Here is a 20,922-nt window from a genome sequence, read left to right as displayed (position 1 = left end):
AACGCATTTCGTAAATAATTTTATATTCATTTATTAACGAGTTAACCGTGATTGACGTGTATACTCGTCATGTAAAAGTAGCACGATTTTATGTATTGACGTGTATACTCGTCATGGAAAGAAGTGGTACACGATTTTGTCTAATGACGAGTATACTCGTCATGTAGAAAAGTGATACACGATTATTGTCTAATGACGAGTATACTCGTCATGGAGAAGTAGTACGATTTTGTCTAATGACGAGTATACACGTCATGGATAAGTGGTACAATATTGTCTAATGACGAGTATGCACGTCATGCGTATAAAATAGTGACAATTGGCCATTTAAATTGTAATTTTTTTTTTTAGAAAAAAAAAAAAATATATATATATATATATCGTCAAATTTCAAGATATTTAGAATATTTTGAGGCCACCAGGAGCCACAGTTAACTGGTTAATAAATAAATTAGAATATATGTTTAATATAAATAATCATCTTGAATATACGTGAAAGGTAAACTAAGATAAAAAAAAAAAGTTACAATTAGTTAAGTAAGAATTTCAAATATTCAGATAGATAAGAGAAAATGATGATCTTTTTATTTTATTTTATTTTTTTTTTTTAAATTATTTTTCTTCTTCTTCTTCTTTCATTCGTGTTTGTTGTTCTTTTTAAATGCGGATTCACGCATCGTTAAATTTCACGAGCAAGTGCAAAACCACGACGTTTATCGCACTATTTTAAAAAAAAGAAAAAGAAAAAAAAAACCTTTAATTTCATTTCACCGTACCTTGGAATCTTGAAATCAATCGTGAAAGTATAATATGCACATTTATCTATTTACGGATCAATTTCAAATCTAAATTAAATGAACCATTCATTCGCATCCGATATGAACAGAAAGAAGAAAAAAAATAAAAAAGAAAAGAAATCAATTAAAAACTTAACATCAAGTTTGATCATAGATTTGATTGGTCAAAACGATTTGTGTTTTTTTAAATTAGTATTAATTTATTGATATTCAATAAATTTCCTTTTTTATTTAACCACAGATTGTGTTCTACTTGTTATTGCATTTTTATTCGAGGATTTTAATTATACAAATTACATTTGATTAATTAATTAATAAATTATTATGTATGAACTATCAGTAGGATTAAAAAGTTAATGCTGTATATAAGAATATTAAATAATAATAAATTGTTCAAACTATTCATTTATTGATATTCAATATCTCAATTCATTTATTTTGAATTTAACCACAAATTGTGTTCCATTTATTATCCCATTATTATTCGCCTATTTAATTATACAAATGTAATTTGGTCAGTTGGATGATAAATTATTATTATTATTATTATTATTATTATTATTATTATTATTATTATTATTATTATTATTATTATTATTTTTAAATATATACATTGTTGGAACGTATGCATTAACGTAATATCATTTGATCATTAGTAAATCATTATAATACGTGTATCATCTTTCTTATGTTAGATTCAGCACAGTATAAGAATGTGGTTATCATAGTGATTCGTACGACCTACATAGTGACTATTACGTAGTATATACAGTTATTATCTATCTTACTGGTACAAACATCATTCTCATATATTCACCCACACATATGCATATATATATATATACATTCACACATACATAAACACAGGTGTGTATATATCAAATCTGTGGAATATGATGCTTTACACACCGTGTTCGATATGGCATACTCGTGTCGATCAATAAGTATAAATAACCGAAGCGAATATGACTTTTGACAAGGAATTCAGGAAATTAAATGTCCGATGGTCAAATCAAAAAATACCCAACGTTATATTTCCTATTCATTTTCTGGAAAATTCATAGAATGGTAGAGGAACAATGATTATACGTTTGATTAATAAATAAACACGAAAATGTTTTTTTTTGTTTTTTGCTTTTTTAACTCCGTTTTATTTCTTTTTTTTTTTTTTTTTGGAAAGACAAACAAAGGATTATTTTGAAATAATAAAAACAAGTACGTATTGCAGTTAATTTGTTTTTTTTTTTTACATTTTTCTAATAACATTTCACTGTATTTCATTTTTATTTAGAATTCTAATTTATTAAAATAAAAATGAAATTAATTAAAAGTTAATTTTTCTCTTTATTTATTTATTTATTTATTTCATTTTAATTTGTAATTAGAAATTATTTCATAATAGGTGTGTACATCTTTACTTCAGCCATTTTTTTTCTATAAGCCATCTGTAGGAAAATAGTGGAAACAAAGCTGTACACCCAATAATATTATATAAAATTATTACCTATATATTTTATTATATTAAATAAAATTATTATATATTTTTTTATATTTTTATATTACATATTTTATATTATATAATATTAAAAATATTATTTTATAATAATAATTATTATTTAAGCAATAAATTATTTGTATTAAATCGTAACAAATGTAACGAAATTGTAAGGAAAATAAATATCAATTAAATGATATTTAATATTAATAAAATATTAATAAAATATTAAATAAAATATTTAATAAAATATTTAGAAATTAATAAGTAACATTAATAAAATATATATAAAAAAAATAAAATAAAATATTTGAACAATGTAATAATAAACGTTCACGAAATGTTTGAACATTTCTATAAATAACATATTTCCAATCTTTCACAAATTTAAATTTAAAATTGGAAATATATTCTTTTTTTTTCTTTTACAATTAACATATATTGTTCTCTTTTTTTTTTTTTTTCCTATCAGTCCCAGATTTTTTTCACGACTTGACGACAACAAAATATATTTCGAGGTTTTTAAGACCTTGAGCTAAGAAATCGATATCAAAGACTCTTTTACATAGCTGAGCCTTTTGTAGGACATAAGGGTAGCAGGTAAATATGTAGAAACCCTTCGAAGAGTCATTCGAAACTCTGCTTGGTTATTTTTATTCCTCATCTACTTTTTCTTCTTTTTCTTCTTGTTCTTTTTCATTGTGTGAGTTTTAAAAACAACCGTGTCCTGTATAAGTGAAACGTTACACAATGTAAACTTCATTTTTATTTTTACGAAGAAATCAAATCTTTTAATTTCATAGTTTTCACATTGGGTTTGCATAATTTTTCAAAAAAGAAATTTAAAGAAAACAAACTTCTTCTTTCTTTGTTTTTTTTTTTTTTTTTTTGAGAATTTGTAAAATTTGTAAAAGTTTTTTCACCTGTTCGAATATGTTACTTTTGTTTTTTAACTTGGAATTTTTATTTACAGCATAAAAATTATAAAATAAACAAAACAACATAAAATACAAAATAATATAAAATAATAAAATACATAAAATACAGTATAATAAAAATAAATACAGTACACATAAGTATACAGTATAAAATTAATTCAAAAGCCATTTGATATCCAAATTGTTCAATTATTTTTTTTTTCTAATTATTATTTTTATATTTAAATTATAAATTATTGATCATTCAAGTGAAATTTCTTATGGGGATGAATAATTCGTGTAAAAAAAAATAGGCTAACGTGTAAATCTGGTCGTGTGGGTTTACCACAAGAAAAACGAAAAAAAAAAGAAAAAAAAATCCATAAACAATACGTGCACATTCTTTTACTTTTATTTATTTATTTATTTTTTTTTAAAGGTACATAAAATATGCACATATTCGATTCCTTGAGATTCCAGTGGTTTGAAACATCGAGGCCAGTCTTCTCGTGGCTTTCTAGTCGATAAAATGGAAAAAAAATAAAGAATTTTTTTTTAAGAGGAGGGGGACTTGTGTCAGAAGAAGGGGGACGTGGTAGTAGGGTGGGGGGTTGAGAAAAGCAAATGGGGACTTCTATGTGATCGATTGTAAAATGTTGTATGTTTGTTCCTCTGTCGTTTAAGGGCAAAACTTCATTTATAAAGTATATAAATTACTCGTGATATCTGATTGTGTATGTATGAGTCATTGTTATTTTAAATGATATACGACACGAAATGTTTTTTTTTATTAACGATCTGATTTAAGTATTAAAAATTTAGAATTAAAATTAAAAAACGAAAAATATGGTTGCGCATTTGATGTTATTGTGATTTACAGTTCGTATATATTGATGATCACTTATTATTCAAATTATTATATTACAAATATTATTTTTATTATGAAAATATGATTGAAGCAGAAAATTGAATAACAATTTAAAAAGTTACACGATACTTTGGATAATAAATATTAGAAGAAGAGGAGAAAAAAAGTTTCTTTTAATTAATTAAGTATTTTAAATGCAAATGTAAATAATAATAAAAAAAAACTGTTTTACTATGAACGAAATTAATAACAATTTCTATTAATAATATTCTAAATCTTTGATTATAATCTTTTATCATTCTCACAGAAGACAAATTATCTCTACCATCTTTTTAAATAATAATAATAAAAAAAATCCTTTCTGTAGATATGCTAATCATTTTATCAATTTTTTTTTGTTTTTTTTTTAAATTCAGATAAAATACATTGGTAATGGGGGGCCTTGTATGATGGTTGTTCCGCTGTTAGACATCCCACATCTAGAAATGATTCAAAGACAATAATACCAGAATAGAATGAGATAGTAGCGTGACGTTATATTTACAATCTTTTATTATTGTAACTACTTTTATCGATACTATGTTACGAGACAATTGTGAGAGAAAAAGTAGATGAAAAATAAAAAAAAAACAAAAAAATCAACCAACCAACCAACCAACCAACCAACCAACCAACCAACCAACCAACCAACCAACCAACCAACCAACCAACCAACCAACCAACCAACCAACCAACCAATAACAAATTAGAAAGATAAATGAAAAAGAGTGTGTGTGTGTGTGTATGTGAAAGATAGAAAGAGAGAGAAAAAAAAAGAGCAAGAGAAAAGATTTTAGATGAGAAATTTCAAAGTAACAAACAAAGTTGTTTTCTATTCGTTATTTCACGCGGGAGAAATCCTATTCGTACGAAAGTTGGTACGATTTTAAAGGGGGTCGTGTGCGACGAGTTCGCTTTCGAGAGAGCCCACTCTAACAGAATGCAAATATATGAAACGAGTAGGAACGTTTCATGACATCCTCTCCTCACTTCTCCTCTGTTCTTCAATCCTCTTTCAATTCCCCTCTTTCCATCACTATTCCGCGTTTACTATCACATGAATAAAACCACACGTATTATGCACGAGAAGAAGAGTGAGAGAGAACCCCACAAGTCTCTGTTCAAAGTTCTCTTCTGTCAGTGTTTAATATTAAATCTATTTATACTGTTGTAATCGTTCAAATGACCGATTTCCCCTACTCGTATGACAGAATAGTAGTTTCATTTTCTGCTTTTTTTTTTAATCATCGAATGACATTATCGATAAATACGTCATTTGTTTCTACATTGGGATATCGATATTTATTATTATCATTATTATTATTATTATTATTATTATATATATTAATTATAGTAAGTATAATGTTATTATATCATCAATTGTCATTATAGATATCAAATGATGTAAATAATATTTTATATATAGATACTTTGTTGCAGTAGCTTTGTTATAAAATGTTCATTTAACACGTTGACGCCGGCGCCGATTTTCAGTGTCTGCGCTGTGGGGCGGCACTCGAATCTAAGATGCGTTTCATCTGGCGGCGCGTGATTTTTGCTTGTTCAAACCTGGACCAAGGTGGACCACCAGTGGTACGCGCTGTCCGATGGGACAATCAAGCGTGGGCCACCGGTGGTACAAGCCGCCCGATGAGACAGACTAGTGCGGGCCATCGGTGGTACGCGCCGGCGTGAACGTGTTAATATAATTCTAACCTATTTTTTACAATTAAATTAATTTGAAAAAAAAACCTGGGATGATAAACATTGAAATAATTGAATTATTATACAGTGCCATCTATTGGAAACTTACAAGCACCTAGAGACCTACATAACCTCAAAATAATAAAACCTTTAAATTAGTAATAAAAAATACAAAATTATCGCGATGATAAAAACTACAATAATGTTACACTGAATATTTATATATAAAAGTATTATAATATTATATATTTATTATATAATTTGATCGTTAATAATGAAATTTAAATCCTTGTAAATGAATCCGTATAATTTTTCAATTAATATAATGGGATCTCTAACAGGGGCGTGGCGTAGCAATTCAACCTATCTACTCTAATTTTGAATTTAGCCAACAGATAGCGTAAATTCAAGTGCTAGAGATTCCACGTGGCGTAGCAAAATTCGACCTATCTACTCTAATTTTGTATTTAGTCACCAGATAGCGTAAATTCAAGTGCTAGAGATCCCACGTGGCGTAGCAAAATTCGACCTATCTACTCTAATTTTGAAATTAGCCACCAGATAGCGTAAATTCAAGTGCTAGAGATCCCAATACTAACAGAACCAAAGAACAAACATAACCTCAAAATAATATATCCCTAAATTTACAATAAAAAAATGGGTCGTCAAATATTTAAAAAAAAAAAAAAATAAGATTCTCAATTTGCAAATTATTGAAAGTTGATGATAAAGTAATAAACGAAGAGTGCATGCATCCACGTTGTTGTTCAACAAGATGTTCTCGTATTCAAGGCAAGCAATAACACACATACATATACACATACATACAGACACACTTTGAAAAAGAATCCAACCGATCGACTACGAATCCAGATTGAGTAGTTTCTTTCATCGGATCTTTCAATCGCAAACACGTAGAAAATACCTAACACGAATTATACACGATTGAAAATATACGATTGAACAACAACTATACTAAACTCTCCTTTACTTTCGTCGAGAAATCTCGAATAAATACGAGCCATAATACAATCACAACTCGTCTTCTTCTTCTTCTTCTTCTTCTTTTCTTATGTTTGCTAGTGAAACGACGAATAATATTTCCCCCCTCTCCTCACTTCATCCCCCTCCCCCACCATTTGCTGCTTTCTTTTCCCGCTTGGCCGTTCGCGTAAATTACTAGCATAGTTTCTGAATTTTTTTTAATATTTTACTTCTCTTACTTCGTCTTTCTTATTATTATTATTATTATTATTATTATTATTATTATTATTATTATTATTATTATTATTATTCTTTTTCTTCTGATAATTATTTTTTAATTGATACTATATATATATATAACTAACTCTTCTATTTTCTATTTGTTTTTTTTTTTTTTTTTATGTTTTTGTTGTTTTCTTTTTACGATCAATTTAACGATCTGTAAATAATTTATCTAAGAAATTAAATTACTACTGAGAATAATAATATGATAAAGTTTTAATTACTTTTTCTTTTTTTTTCTTTTTTCTTTTTATAAATCAAAAAAATTTGCATTGAAAATCAATAAAAAAAAAAAGTAAAATAATTCAACCTTAAAAGTATAAAAATTAATATAAAATAATAATAAATTATGGTATAGATTGATTACATTATTTTTTTATATGGAATAATTTTTGGTATAATAAAAATTAATAAATTCGTAATGCTTTCATCCCTCTTTTATAATATTAAAATTAATACAAAATAATAATAAATTATATCCACTTATCACAGCAGATCATGCATGAATTTATTGATCACTCTTAATATCTACAACTCATTAAAATTCACATCAACTTAACTTCAATCAATCGTTTACAAATCATATTAACACATTTGTTTGAAACGTTGTATCATAGATTATCGATAAATCGTAATGCATTTCAAAAGAAAATTGAAACGTGTCGATAAATGTTATTTTACAAAATAAATAATTAAACAAACATATATTATATATTTGTAATAGTCCGATACAAACGTCTTTAAATCAATGAATTACCTTAAACCGCCATCTGTTAGAATTTTATCGAACTCACAAAGATAATCATGACTCTTTGTTAATCAACAAATAATTCGCGACTAATAAAATAATATTGCGATTATAAATTGAGATATAAACTATCCTATATTTCAAGTTGGATGAAACTGCACACAGTGTGCAAAATTTTATTCAAATCGGTTCAGTAGTTTAGGAGTCCATTGCGGACAAACAACGTGACACAGAATTTATATATATTAAGATGTGTAAATCAAATTCAAATCATATGAATTGAAGTTTAAGAGATGCTTGAATAAAGTAATAAAAATATATCTAAATTTCAAAACAATCGCATTTTATTTTCATGTAGAAAAAAATTCATGAAAAAAAGAACGTCGAAATTTTGGACGTCACACACACACCGGGCTTATACCTTAAATAATGAAAATTTATTACATGGTAACATTCGTGTATAAAAATAAAGACAAAAATTATAAATAAAATACTATATGTATATTTAACATGCAATTAATTTATTTCTATAATTTTGTTTCAATTCCATTATTATCTAGATAAAAAAAAAAAAAAAAAAAAAAGATTTTTAAAAAGCAAAGCAAAGAAAAGAAAAGAAAAGAAAAGAAAAGAAAAAAAAACCTCAAACAGAAAAAATATTAGATTAATTTTTTGATCATTTTAAAAGATATGTTGTCGACATTGATAATAACGATAAGTATTTAATAGTTGTAAAAACATTCCAACATCTTCAATAACATTTTTTTTTTCTATCTATTTATCAATCTATCTATCTATCTATCTATCTATCTTTCTTTCTTTCTTTCGGTCTCTTCATACTAAATATAACTTCTCTTAAGTATTGAAAATTTGAAAAATATTATCGCATAACAGGTAATTTCTTAGCTTCCGTGCAATTCAACTCACTTATCTTGTTAATTGGTACGAGTATACGATCGACCTTCGCATCATTTCGAATGTCAACTGAAAGTATGTGTGTTACAGTTAAAACGTATTCAGGTCACACACATACACACGCTAAAACACACAAACTAAACCAATACTTAGGTATTTGTGAATTGTTATCGGTTTATACATTCTCCTCATACACGTATTATAATTATTTGTTCTCGTTGTTATTAATTTTTTTTTTTCAAAAAAAAAAAAAAATAACATAAAATTAAACCAATGCGAAATTTGATTCGTAAAAAAATTCATTAAAAAATTGTATCTGTCGCTAATAATTCCCGTTGGTTGATGCGCATTTAAATAAAGCTACATAAAAAAAAAAAAAAAAAAAAAAATTCGATCATTTGCTTCTTTTATTTTTTTATTTTTTTTTTTTACGAATTATCTACGAGTATTATTATATAATTATTAATATAATAATTAAAATATTATAAATATTATAATTAATAAATATTATTAATATATGTAATAATAATAATAATAATTAATAAATATTAAAATTAATAGATATTATATTATAATTATTATAGGAATATTATAATATTTATAATAATTATTTCGAGTTTAAAATATCCCGCATTTCTTTGGATATAAAAATATTTATTTAAAAAAATATGATTCCCTTTTTATTATTTTTTTATTGTTTCCTTTTTATTTTTTTTTAATTTCTTTTTTAGATAAAAAGATAAAGAATATTGTGCGATAGATTATGTCAAATTGCTTGATAAAAGCTTTCTTTTCAATTTGTTCATTTATATCTTATCGTTTTAATATCAAATCTTTACACGGTAACGTTGAAGAAAACGCATTGTAAACGTTTTGCGAGAATAACACCGTGTGTATGTGTGTGGCCTTCTTTTATTGTCTTTTTATTTTTTATTATTTTTTAATTTTATTTTTATATCGATAAATGATAGATCGAAATTAGAAACAAATTTGTTGTATTGTGTATCAAGTATGTATCGTGATTCAATTTATAGAAAAAATAATTTTTATATTTTATATTTAATATTATATTTATAAGAAATTAATTTTATAGTAAATTAATAATTTAATTAATTATATAATTTTTTAATTTAACTTAATTTAAAATTATACATTTTATTTTAATCTAATTTTATTTTATTTTATTTTTTATTTAAATTTTTATATTATTTTTGATATTAATAATTATTTTTTAAATTTATTTCATTTTAATTTAATCTTAATTTAATCTTAATTAAATATATATATTATTGAATAGTATTTGTAATAAAAAAAAATAATATTTTTAAATAATAAATATTATAATATTCCATATATGAAATATCATAACACAAATGTACATATCATAATGCTATTGCATAGTTATATAATGTATGTTTGTATATACATATACATATATATTATTTAATAGTATTCGTAAATACATTAGAAATACCAATCGAAAGTTCGACCTCGATTTTAGAATACCAATTTTGGTATCTACAATCGATGACCTATTTCTCTTTCGACAATATTCCACAATAGGTTAATCGCGAAATAGACGAGAGTGAGTGAGTGACTGAGAGAGATAGATAGAGATAGATATATATATATATACATATAAATACATACTAACTGATATCGTAGTTCGTTTCATTCTATTCAAATCCTCGCACAAGGCAATTACGACGATGCGTATTCAAGTTGGTACGTTGGTTGGTTGGTTGGTTGGTTGGTTGATGGTGGTGGTTGCAAATATAAAAGACGAGAGACCGACTATTTCAACAATTTTCTCTCTTCCGTTTTTTACCAATGGAAATCGTGCGTATAATTTGCCGGAACAACACGAATTTTGTTACACTTTTTTTTTTTTTTTTTATAGCGAACAAATCCGAATTCTCTAGTTTTTTCTTTTTTCTTTTTTATTATTGCACATATTGTTCGAAATCTCAAACCTTTTTTTTCTTTTTTTTTACTCTTTTTTATTAAAATAAAAAAAACAACTGAAATATGAACCACGATTGAAATATTTCGAGAATGAATTAGTAAGAGGAGAAAAGAAAAATTTAATTAAATAATTTGGCAATATTGTTTAGAATATTTTTTCATTGATAATATTATTTTTAATGTAATTGTAATTAGAACTAGAATAAAATAGAAAATTAATACATTTTTCTCGCACAAAAATTAAACCAATGAAATACAATTAATTATTATTAAAATATTGCAATCTTAACGTTAAGTAAAACTTAATATAACAATTGTATATTAATTAAATAATTATAATTTAAATTCCAAAAAAAAATAATAAATTTAAAATATATTAATTTAAAATATTATTATTAATATAATTATTTAAATTTAATATTTAAATATTACATATACAGAAAACTAATTCATTTCCATAAATAAATACTTCCCATAAATTTCTTTAAAAAAAACAACACTTAATTGATTGATATAATGGAATCCATTTAAAAAACAAAATATTACTATTTAAAAAAAAATAATAATAATAAATAAAATAATTGTAAACCGTTAATTGTGAAAAAAAAAAAAACTTCGAAGGTATCCAAGAAAATGCAGGTCAGAACGTCTGCTGGAAATGGATAGGAAGGATGAGTGAGTGATAGTGGGGGTTAGTAAAAAGGTGGGGGTTAGTAAAAAGGTGGGGGTTAGTTAGAAGGTGGTGGGGGTTTGAGGAAACTCTTCTTCATTTTTCTTTTAATTTTTTTGCTTCCTTATCTTTTTACTTAAGGGTCGGTCGATCGCATGCCGTTGCCGTGTCGAAGGCCGTTTATGGACTTCGAGTTCCGTTTTATGCAACAAATGAGCCGTGGTATCCCACAAAAGGATTCGATTCTTCTCCCCTCTCCTTTATTCTTCTTCCCCTTCTTCTCCTTCCTCTTTCCCCTTCTCTTCCCTTCTTATCCCTCCTCTTTCCTTTCAAGTATCACTCGTAGGAAATACATCGGGATCTCAAAAAGGCCCCGTTCAACCCGCATAAGGTTTAATCCGTTTACGGTGATCACCAGATAGTCAACATCTTAGATCCTTTTTCTAGTTCTTTATCTTTATATTTGACTTTTTCTTTTTCTTCTTCCCCCTTGAATCTTCGTTTAACGGGTAACTTCCGTTCAACGATACACCAATGTTTTGTTCATGCGTGTGTGAACATTTTCATGTGTGTTGCATTCATTCGTGTATGTATGTGTGTGTATGCATAATATTTGGACAGAGATAAATAAATTTATTATTTGTTATTTATTATTTATTATTTGTTTTATCAATTATTTTAGTTTTCTTTTTTGTAATGCAATTTTTAAACGCATCGAATTATTTATTTCGTTCATTTTCGAATTACTAGATAATTATATTCATTTAATCGTATAAAATAATTATTAAATAATAATATTAAATATTAAATATTAAATATAATTATTAAATATTAAATATTAATATTAAATAATAATTGTTTCGTTAGATTTTTGTAATACAATTTTTAAACGTATCGAATTATTTACTATGTTCATTTTTAAATCGTTCGATAATTATATTAATTTTATTTTATAAAATAATTATTAAATAATTATATATAATTATTAAATATTAAATAATAATTATTTTTGTTACATTTTTGTAATACAATTTTTAAACGTATCAAATTATTTATTTTGTTCATTTTTAAATCGTTCGATAATTATATTAATTTTATTTTATAAAATAATTATCAAATAATTATATATTATTATTAAATATTAAATATTAAATACTAAATATAAAATATTAAATAATAATTGTTTTTTTGTTACATTTTTGTAATACAATTTTTAAACTCATCGAATTATTTTTTTCATTCATTTTTAAAATCCTCGATAATTATATTAATTTGACCGTATAAAATAATTATTAAATAATTATATTAAATATGAAATATTAAATATATTTATAATAATTATTTCGTTAAATAATTCTATACGATGTTTAAACTTTCAAATTAACTTGAGTATTTCGTAAAATCAATTATTATTTATCAAAGTTATCAAAGTTATCAAAGATTATAATACAAAATATTTATAGCATAAAATACAAAGAAACTTTTTACTCTTTTTCCCCTATATTTTAATCCAAGAATTAGAATACAAAATCCAGTTCTTCAAGTTGATTCCAAATTGTTTCAAAGTTTGTTACAAATTTAATAATAATAATTTGCATTGTAAATAAATTTCAAAATGTTGTATTTAAAAAAAAAAAACAAAAACAAATACATCAATTTTCATATAATATTACAAATTATTTCTCTAAATTCAAACTCAAAAAATTCAATCACAATAAATGAACAAAATCCTATAACATAATTCGTTATTTCAAATGAAAATTATTTTTATCTTCGCACATATTAAAAACAAAAAAAAACATACTCCATTTTCAATTCCTCCATTATTTCTTTGAACCAAAAAACAAAAAAGAAAAGAAAAGAAAAGAAAAATCGATCGAATAAGATTCGTGATACTACAATTCGCTAAGAACTAGACCACCCGTTAGTTTTTCTTGACGTCATTCGTGCAAAATCAAAAGGCGAATCGTTGTGTCATCGTGACGTTACTTTCTATTCTCGTCTTTAAAAAAAAAAAAAAAAAAAAAAAAAGATAAAAGATAAAAGGTAGCAAAAACAGAAAGAGATGTACAAAGAGAACAAGAAGAAGTAGAATAAGAAAAAGAAAAACTGTATGCGTTGAAAGAATTAAAAAAATATATATATAAAAACACGTTGTAAAACCCAGAGCAGCTTGCAAAGTCACACAACACCACAAGCCACTTTTGAAGTAAAAGAAAGCGTCCTAATCGCTTATAAGTCCCCTTTGTTCTTCTTCTTCTTCTTCTTCTTCTTCTTCTTCTTCTTCTTCTTCTTCTTCTTCTTCTTCTTCTTCTTCTTCTTCTTCTCCTTTTATTTCATTTTTTTTATTTTTTATTTCTTTTTATTCTTCTTGTTACTGCTGCTGTAACTGTTACTGTTGCTGATGCTACTCGTTCTATCATCAACGAGCTGTCTCAAAGGGTTCATGAATGCAATTAAGACGGCAGACGATGTTCTCGTCACGCCCGCCAATTTTGTCCAATTATTTTCATATTCCTCCTTTGCTATTCGACTTTGAAGAGAAAGAAGAAGAGAATCCCTTTCTCTTTCTCTCTTTCTCTTTCTCTTTCTTTTCATCATTCAGGAATTTCTTTGTTTAAATATCTTCCAATGAAGAGGAATTATGAATTTAATATTATCCATTGAAAAACAAAGGATATGGTTAAACTTTGACTTACACTCTCTCTCTCTCTCTCTCTCTCTCTCTCTCTCTCTCTCTCTCTCTCTCTCTCTCTTTTTAACTACTGTATAAAATACTTAAAATTTTACTTTTAAAACGATATTGGAATTTTATTCATATTTTCTTTTTGTATTTTCTTTTTTCTTTACTTATTATTTCATTTTAATACTTTGTTGATTGATTTTTAAAGGATTTATTATTTAGAGTTTATCTAAGTCTTGAGGTACTGTAAAATTTCAGTAGATGGCGTTGTATTAGAATTCAATTATTTCGATTTATGTACGACATAACCTTTGACTTACACTTTTTAACTGTATAAGATACTTGTAATTTTACTTTTAAAACAATATTGGAATTTTATTCATATTTTCTTTTTGTATTTTCTTTTTCTTTACTTTTTATTCCATTTTAGTACTTTGTTAATTGATTTTAAAGGATTTATCATTTAGAATTTATCTTAGTCTCTACGTACTGTTAGATATCAGTAGATGGTGCTGTACTACAATTCAATTATTTCGATTTATGTACGACATAACCTTACTTTTTCTACTTCGTCTTGTATTATTATATTATTTAATATATTATTTTATTCTAATTATATTATTTTGTGTATGTTGTTATTTATATATTATACATTATAATATATAATTAAAAATTGTATGATTTTGTATGACTAATTTTAAATCCCAGAAATTATTAATAAATATTAATTTGACTGCATTAATTAATTTAGAATTATATTAAATGTAAATAATTACAAATTTTATTAGATCAACATTTTACAACAAAACTACAGCAACACGTGACTCAAATATCCTATATATTTATACAGGGTAATCTGTACAGTTACAGATCCACCAGTGTGGTACAAGCGAAAAGAGGGTGATTTTACATGAAAACATAAATTGTTTTTGTTTGAGGCTTTGTTTTCAAAAAAATCGACTTCGAATTTTCGCAAAGTACGCATGCACTTGATCATATCTCGTTAAAACGGAACTACAATCTTTTCATATAAGAATAACCTATATACATATATAGGTTCATTCTAAAAAGTTCGTTATGTATTTCAGAAAGGTTCGTAGGGTATTTCTGTTCGTAGTTCCTCTTCAGAAATACCCTACGAACTTTTAGAAAATAACCTAAGAACATTTCCGAAATAAGCTAAGAACTTTTCGGAAATAGCCTAAGAACTTTTCCGAAATAACCTAAGAACTTTTCCGAAATAACTTAAGAACTTTTAGGAAATAGCCTACGAACTTTACGGAAATAGCCTACGAACTTTTAGGAAATAGCCTACGAACATTACGGAAATAACCTAAGAACTTTTCGAAAATACACTGCGGACTTTTCGGAAATAACCTAAGAACTTTTCATAAATACCCTACGGACTTTTCAGAAATATACTACGCACTTTTTGGAAAAAACCTCAGAACTTTTCGGAAATAACCTAGTTATGTATATAGGTTATTCTTATATGAAAAGTTCGTAGTTCCGTTATAACGAGATATGATCAAGTGCAACGCGTACTTTACGAAAATTTACAGTCGATTTTCTCGAAAACAAAGGCTCAAACAAAAAATTTTTATTCTATACTTTCGATTTATTTTTTCATGTAGATTCACCTCCTTTTCGCTTGTACCACTAGTTACAGATCACTCTGTATATATATGAATTATTATCCAAACGACTTAATAATAAATAATTCATACATGTATTTCTATTACGCGGTAACATGAGAATAATATTACTGTCAATATAACAGAATCGATTGATCTATCGATATTTCGATATCTCCATTTATTTATTTAGGTCTCTGAATTTTCCTCTCTTTCTCACAGGGTGAGGGGGGCGACCCCCCGATGGTTAGAAACCGGTCCTGGATTCTACCTGTGCTCAGATATAACGATATCAACCTGTGCGTAAATGGGTAACGTTTCGTGTGAACATACATACACACATGCATATATATTATTTATACCTGTATTTCTACCTACTTACTTACACGATCATGCAAACGTCTCTTGTCTCATTTTACTTTATTCGTTTTAGTATACTTTCTTCGAGTCAGACAACAACTTTCCTTGTCCTTCGACACAATTTCAAGCATAGTTCGTGGGAACTTACAAATTAGATTGATGTCCATGTTACATTTAAAACAACTTGGACATTACATTTAAGATTAATTTAAACCCTTGTTCACTATATATTATAAAATATATCCTAATCTATTATAACATCTTAATTATATATTTTTACAGTACGATCTAATTTAAAATAATAAAATAAAATTATTCTATATTGGGTTAGTAAGTAAATAATTGCGGATTTTGTCGATAGGTGGCTTTTTAAAATAAGCAATGACTTAGTTGCTAACCTAATATTAAACGATTGTATTCAGATTAATTCAAACAAAAAGATAACCCTTGTTAATAATATATTATAAAATATATCCTAATGTATTATAACATCTTAATTATAAATTTTTACAGTACGATCTAATTTAAAATAATAAAATAAAATTATTCTATTGGGTTAGTAAGTGAATAATTGCGAATTTTGTCGATAGGTGGCTTTTTAAAATCAGCAATGACTTAGTTGCTAACCTAATATTAATCGATTGTATTCAGTTTAATTCAAAACAAAAAGATAACTCTTGTTAATAATGTATTATAAAATATATCCTAATTAGTTAACATCTTTATTATATATTTTTACAGTACGATCTAATTTAAAATAATAAAATAAAATTATTCTATTGGGTTAGTAAGTGAATAATTGCGAATTTTGTCGATAGGTGGCTTTTTAAAATCAGCAATGACTTAGTTGCTAACCTAATATTAACCTTTTGAGTGTTGAATATTTTTATGTAAAATGTTTTGTAGGAACAGAATAATTTATTATTAACCAGGTTATAATAATATATTATAATAATTGAGAAGTTCTCGTTGTTGAATATAATTTTATTTATTTAATATAGAGACATTACATTATTTTACATTAATATTAACAAACACGTATATATACTTCAAACGATAAGGTTAATAATTTTTACCAAACGCATATATGCGTCTATAGCACTCTAAGGGTTAATCGATTGCATTCATTAGTTTCTTTTTGTTTTGTATAATGGGGAAACATGTTTCATGAGAATGATTAAAATAAATCATTTTTTGCTTCAAGTTTCTAATATTTAATTAGATAAGCATCATTCTAATAAAACTTAACCTCAAATAATTATTGTTTTTTTTTTTTAAACAGAATAATTCATCTTGATGATATTGGATTTTAAATTTTCTTTTTTTTTCTTTTTTTTTTTTCTTTCAAATGAGTATAATAAAAATTTGTGACACGTGCTAGAGCAGGTTACTTGAAAGAAAAAAATTACGTGGTAGTATAAAAGAAACGTTAGAGATAATCTCTCTTCTCTCCTATCATCATCATCATCATCATCATCCACCAAGAAAAGAAGGACTTACTATCTATCCAACGTGTTCGCATTTTCCTCGAACAGAAAAACTCGCTTCTTGGTTTAACGAGAAACGCTACGCTGATTGCAATTAATTGTGCAACGTGAGTTACTGCGGATACTGAAAGGAGAGTAGTAGTAGTAGTAGTAGTAAGTAGTAGTAATAGTAGAGAATAAACAGAAAGTATGTGCGTGTAGTTCTATGTAAGAATTTTTTTTATCATAATGTGTAACCATATGTAAGTGAAATAAATAAGTTTGCTGGTAAGTTTTTAAATGTATGAGAAAAACAATGTATGTGTGAGAAAGAATGTGTATAAGTGAATGAGTAAGTAAGTGAGTGAGTGAGTGAGTGAATTAGTATTTTACATGAGTGTATGAGAAAATATGTGTAAATGAGTGAGTGAAGCAATGTTTGAGTGTTTGTGTAAATGAGTGAGTGAATAAGTGTTTGAGTGTGTGGTAAAATGTATTTGAGTGTTGAGTGAGTGAGTGTGTGAGAAATTATGTGTAAATGAGTGAGTGAAGCAATGTTTGAGTGTGTGTGAAAATGGTGTAAATGAGTGAGTGAATAAGTGTTTGAATGTGTGGTAAAATGTATTTGAGTGTTGAGTGAGTGAGTGAGTGAGTGAGTGAAAGAGAAAATGTATGTGAAAGAATAAATGTGAGTATGTGAATATATGTATGAGAATGTGTATGAGTTAATGTACAATATGTGAGAGAATGTGTGTGATGTGAGTATGTGTAAGTAAAGAAGTATAGCCACACATACTTCACACACATCATGCAAATGTTCTTCTAGTCTTTCTTGTCCTAACTTCTCCCCCCACCCTCCACGTCATCCCCTATCATCTTCTTTTATCACTACCACCATCACCATCACCATTACCTAGTCGTTATTATATCATGGTTGCATTGAAAAAGAATCTTCGTGACAAATGAACATTTTGAACCTCCCCATTTCGTTCATTTTCCAATTCTTATTCAACATTTGGTTCTTTCTTTTTTTTTTTTGGTTACATTCAACATAGTAGACAACGTGGTAGAAACAAGAATAATCGATGGACTTATTAAAGTAGGAGAGAAGGTTTGTGGAAAGAGGGTGGTGGTTAGGTGTGGGAAAGGGTTGAGGTTGGGTTGACTCTTGTATAACGCGAAGAACAAAAGTTTTAGAAGCAAGGGTGCTAATTAGAGACGCTCGTGTATTCGTCTAGAACAGTGGTTCTCAAATAAAGGTTTAATATTTGTCATTGTAGAAAAATTTGTTAAGGGTTTTATTATGTTAAATTGTTTATATATCGTATAAAATCATTGTGTAATTACAAATATTTGTAATTTATTGTACAAATTGAAAAATGTTCATATATTTGTCTCATGTTTAGGACAATAATTATATTTAACAGAAAAAAAAATATAACCCATATATATGATTTAAAAATAAAACAAATAATAATAATTAATAGTTTACATTACAATATGTAAATTATGTACAATTTTTGTTGTTGTTATAATTGTTAGATAACAATTGGATTATTTTCTTTTTTATTAGCTATAAAATTAAATTATAAATTCAAATTATATATAAATATATATATATAAATTAAAAATAAAATTAAATTAAAATTAAATATTAAAATAATTTTATAATATTATAAAATATTATAATAATTAAAATAAAATTAAAAATTAAAATAATATAATTAATATAAAAATAAATATATATTAATATTAATATTAATATATTATTTATAATAATATATATGTAAAATCAGAGTAAATATCGATTAAAATAAAATTCTAATAATTCTGTGCAATATTTCATGACATCGTTTCAAGAAAAAAGAAAAGTACAAACACCAAGAAAAGGTGGAAATATTTTTAAATAATTCGAATCAGCAAAGTGTCAACAAGAAAATAAGGTTGATTAATAATGACTTGAATTTATCACTTGAAGGAGAAACAAGATGACGTAAAACAAACAAATGATTTGATACTAGAAAAAAAAAGGGTGGCAAATTAAGCTACAGTAACGCTTATAAACACAATGCAGAATAAGAAGCAGAAAAAAATTGTTCAATATTTGTTTCATTATAATTCCTCTCGTATTTTATCTCAATTTCTTTGATTTATTAAACTTTAATATCTTTCTTATTGAATTAATTAATCTTGTGACGTCTTTATGTTTGATCAAATAATATTTATATTCATTTATACATTTACACAACACATTTTTTATATATATAAATGATTTCAATTCATATTGATAAGCTTATTAATTTATTTATTTCTTTTATCAATCTTACGTCAACAACAACATAAACTAATAAACTTCATCATTTTTTATTTCATTTTTAAAATTATTTCTTCCTCAAATATTTGTCATTATCAAATATATTTAATGTATTATTTAATTTAATACATTTAATATATTATTTTTATTTATTATTTAATATAATAAATTTAATGTGTATTATTTTTATTTTATTATTTTTATCTAATTATTTAATATAATAAAATTAATGTGTATTATTTTTATCTAATTATTCAATATAATAAATTTAATGTATTATTTTGATTAATCATTTAATATAAATCAATTCATTATATTAAAACATATTTTAATAATTTACTTTTCATTCTTCTTTATAAAGTTTTATGGGGGTTTAAATTTACACGATTTTTTTTCTTTTTGTATTCTACATAAAAAGAAAGACAGTAAAAAAAAAATGAAATTCACACTGGACTGAAATAATTGTCGTAAATCAAGAGACGGGGTTTATACTTAAGTGTTACATATATGCCAGCTAGCTTGGGTAACATTAATAATAATAATAATAACAATAATAATAACCACTTACAATACTCAGATCCATGCGTTAGCATAATTTGCGCTCGCCACGCAGACGGAGTACATCCTCATTAAGTTGATCAGACTGATGTGAGTTAGCATGCATCGTCTATGAATATATACGAATACATATATATATATAAATAGAACTTTATGAGTATAAAGTTGGTAATTCGAAAATTAAAATTATAAGAAGTTTGCACAATGCTAAATAATAATTCACTTACGATAAAGATGATTTTTCTTTTTTCTTTTTTCTTTTTTCTACGTGTGTCCCCTTTTTTTTACTGATATTAAGCAGAAAAAAAAATATGAATAATTATTAATTAAGAACTTGAAATTTATCGTATTAAAAATTCACCCCTTAGATTCTTCATCTCTTTCTATTTTTCTGTTACATTTGTGTACAATATGATTATCGTTAGATTTATAATTGGATTTGACACCGATACGGCCTCTCAAACCATCAATTCTTGACCAGAGAAAGAAGCCAAGTACTTCTGAAACCACGTACGATAATTAA

At 25.5% G+C, this 20,922-nt stretch overlaps 1 protein-coding gene across 7 annotated transcripts in view; it reads left to right on the top strand.

The window, feature by feature from the left end:
• The window catches only part of Synd (protein kinase C and casein kinase substrate in neurons protein Synd), a 67,937-nt gene that overhangs the window by 8,940 nt on the left and 38,075 nt on the right, over positions 1 to 20,922 (top strand). The window contains exon 2 of one of the 7 annotated variants that reach the window (XM_089176196.1): positions 15,924 to 16,000. The exons of 5 other annotated variants lie outside the window; for them this stretch is intronic. The gene's annotated coding sequence lies outside the window, so the exon portion shown is untranslated. Of the gene's footprint in view, positions 1 to 15,923; positions 16,013 to 20,922 lie in introns of all 7 variants that reach the window. One more of the 7 variants, XM_089176197.1, reaches the window with a different exon arrangement.

This window comes from Polistes dominula, unplaced genomic scaffold (assembly GCF_049000335.1).
Source record: "Polistes dominula isolate Pdom_NZ unplaced genomic scaffold, Pdom_raw_medaka contig_21, whole genome shotgun sequence".
Lineage (NCBI taxonomy): Eukaryota > Metazoa > Arthropoda > Insecta > Hymenoptera > Vespidae > Polistes > Polistes dominula.
The sequence above is the reverse complement of the archived record's forward strand: the minus strand, read 5'-3'. Positions and strand labels throughout refer to the sequence as shown.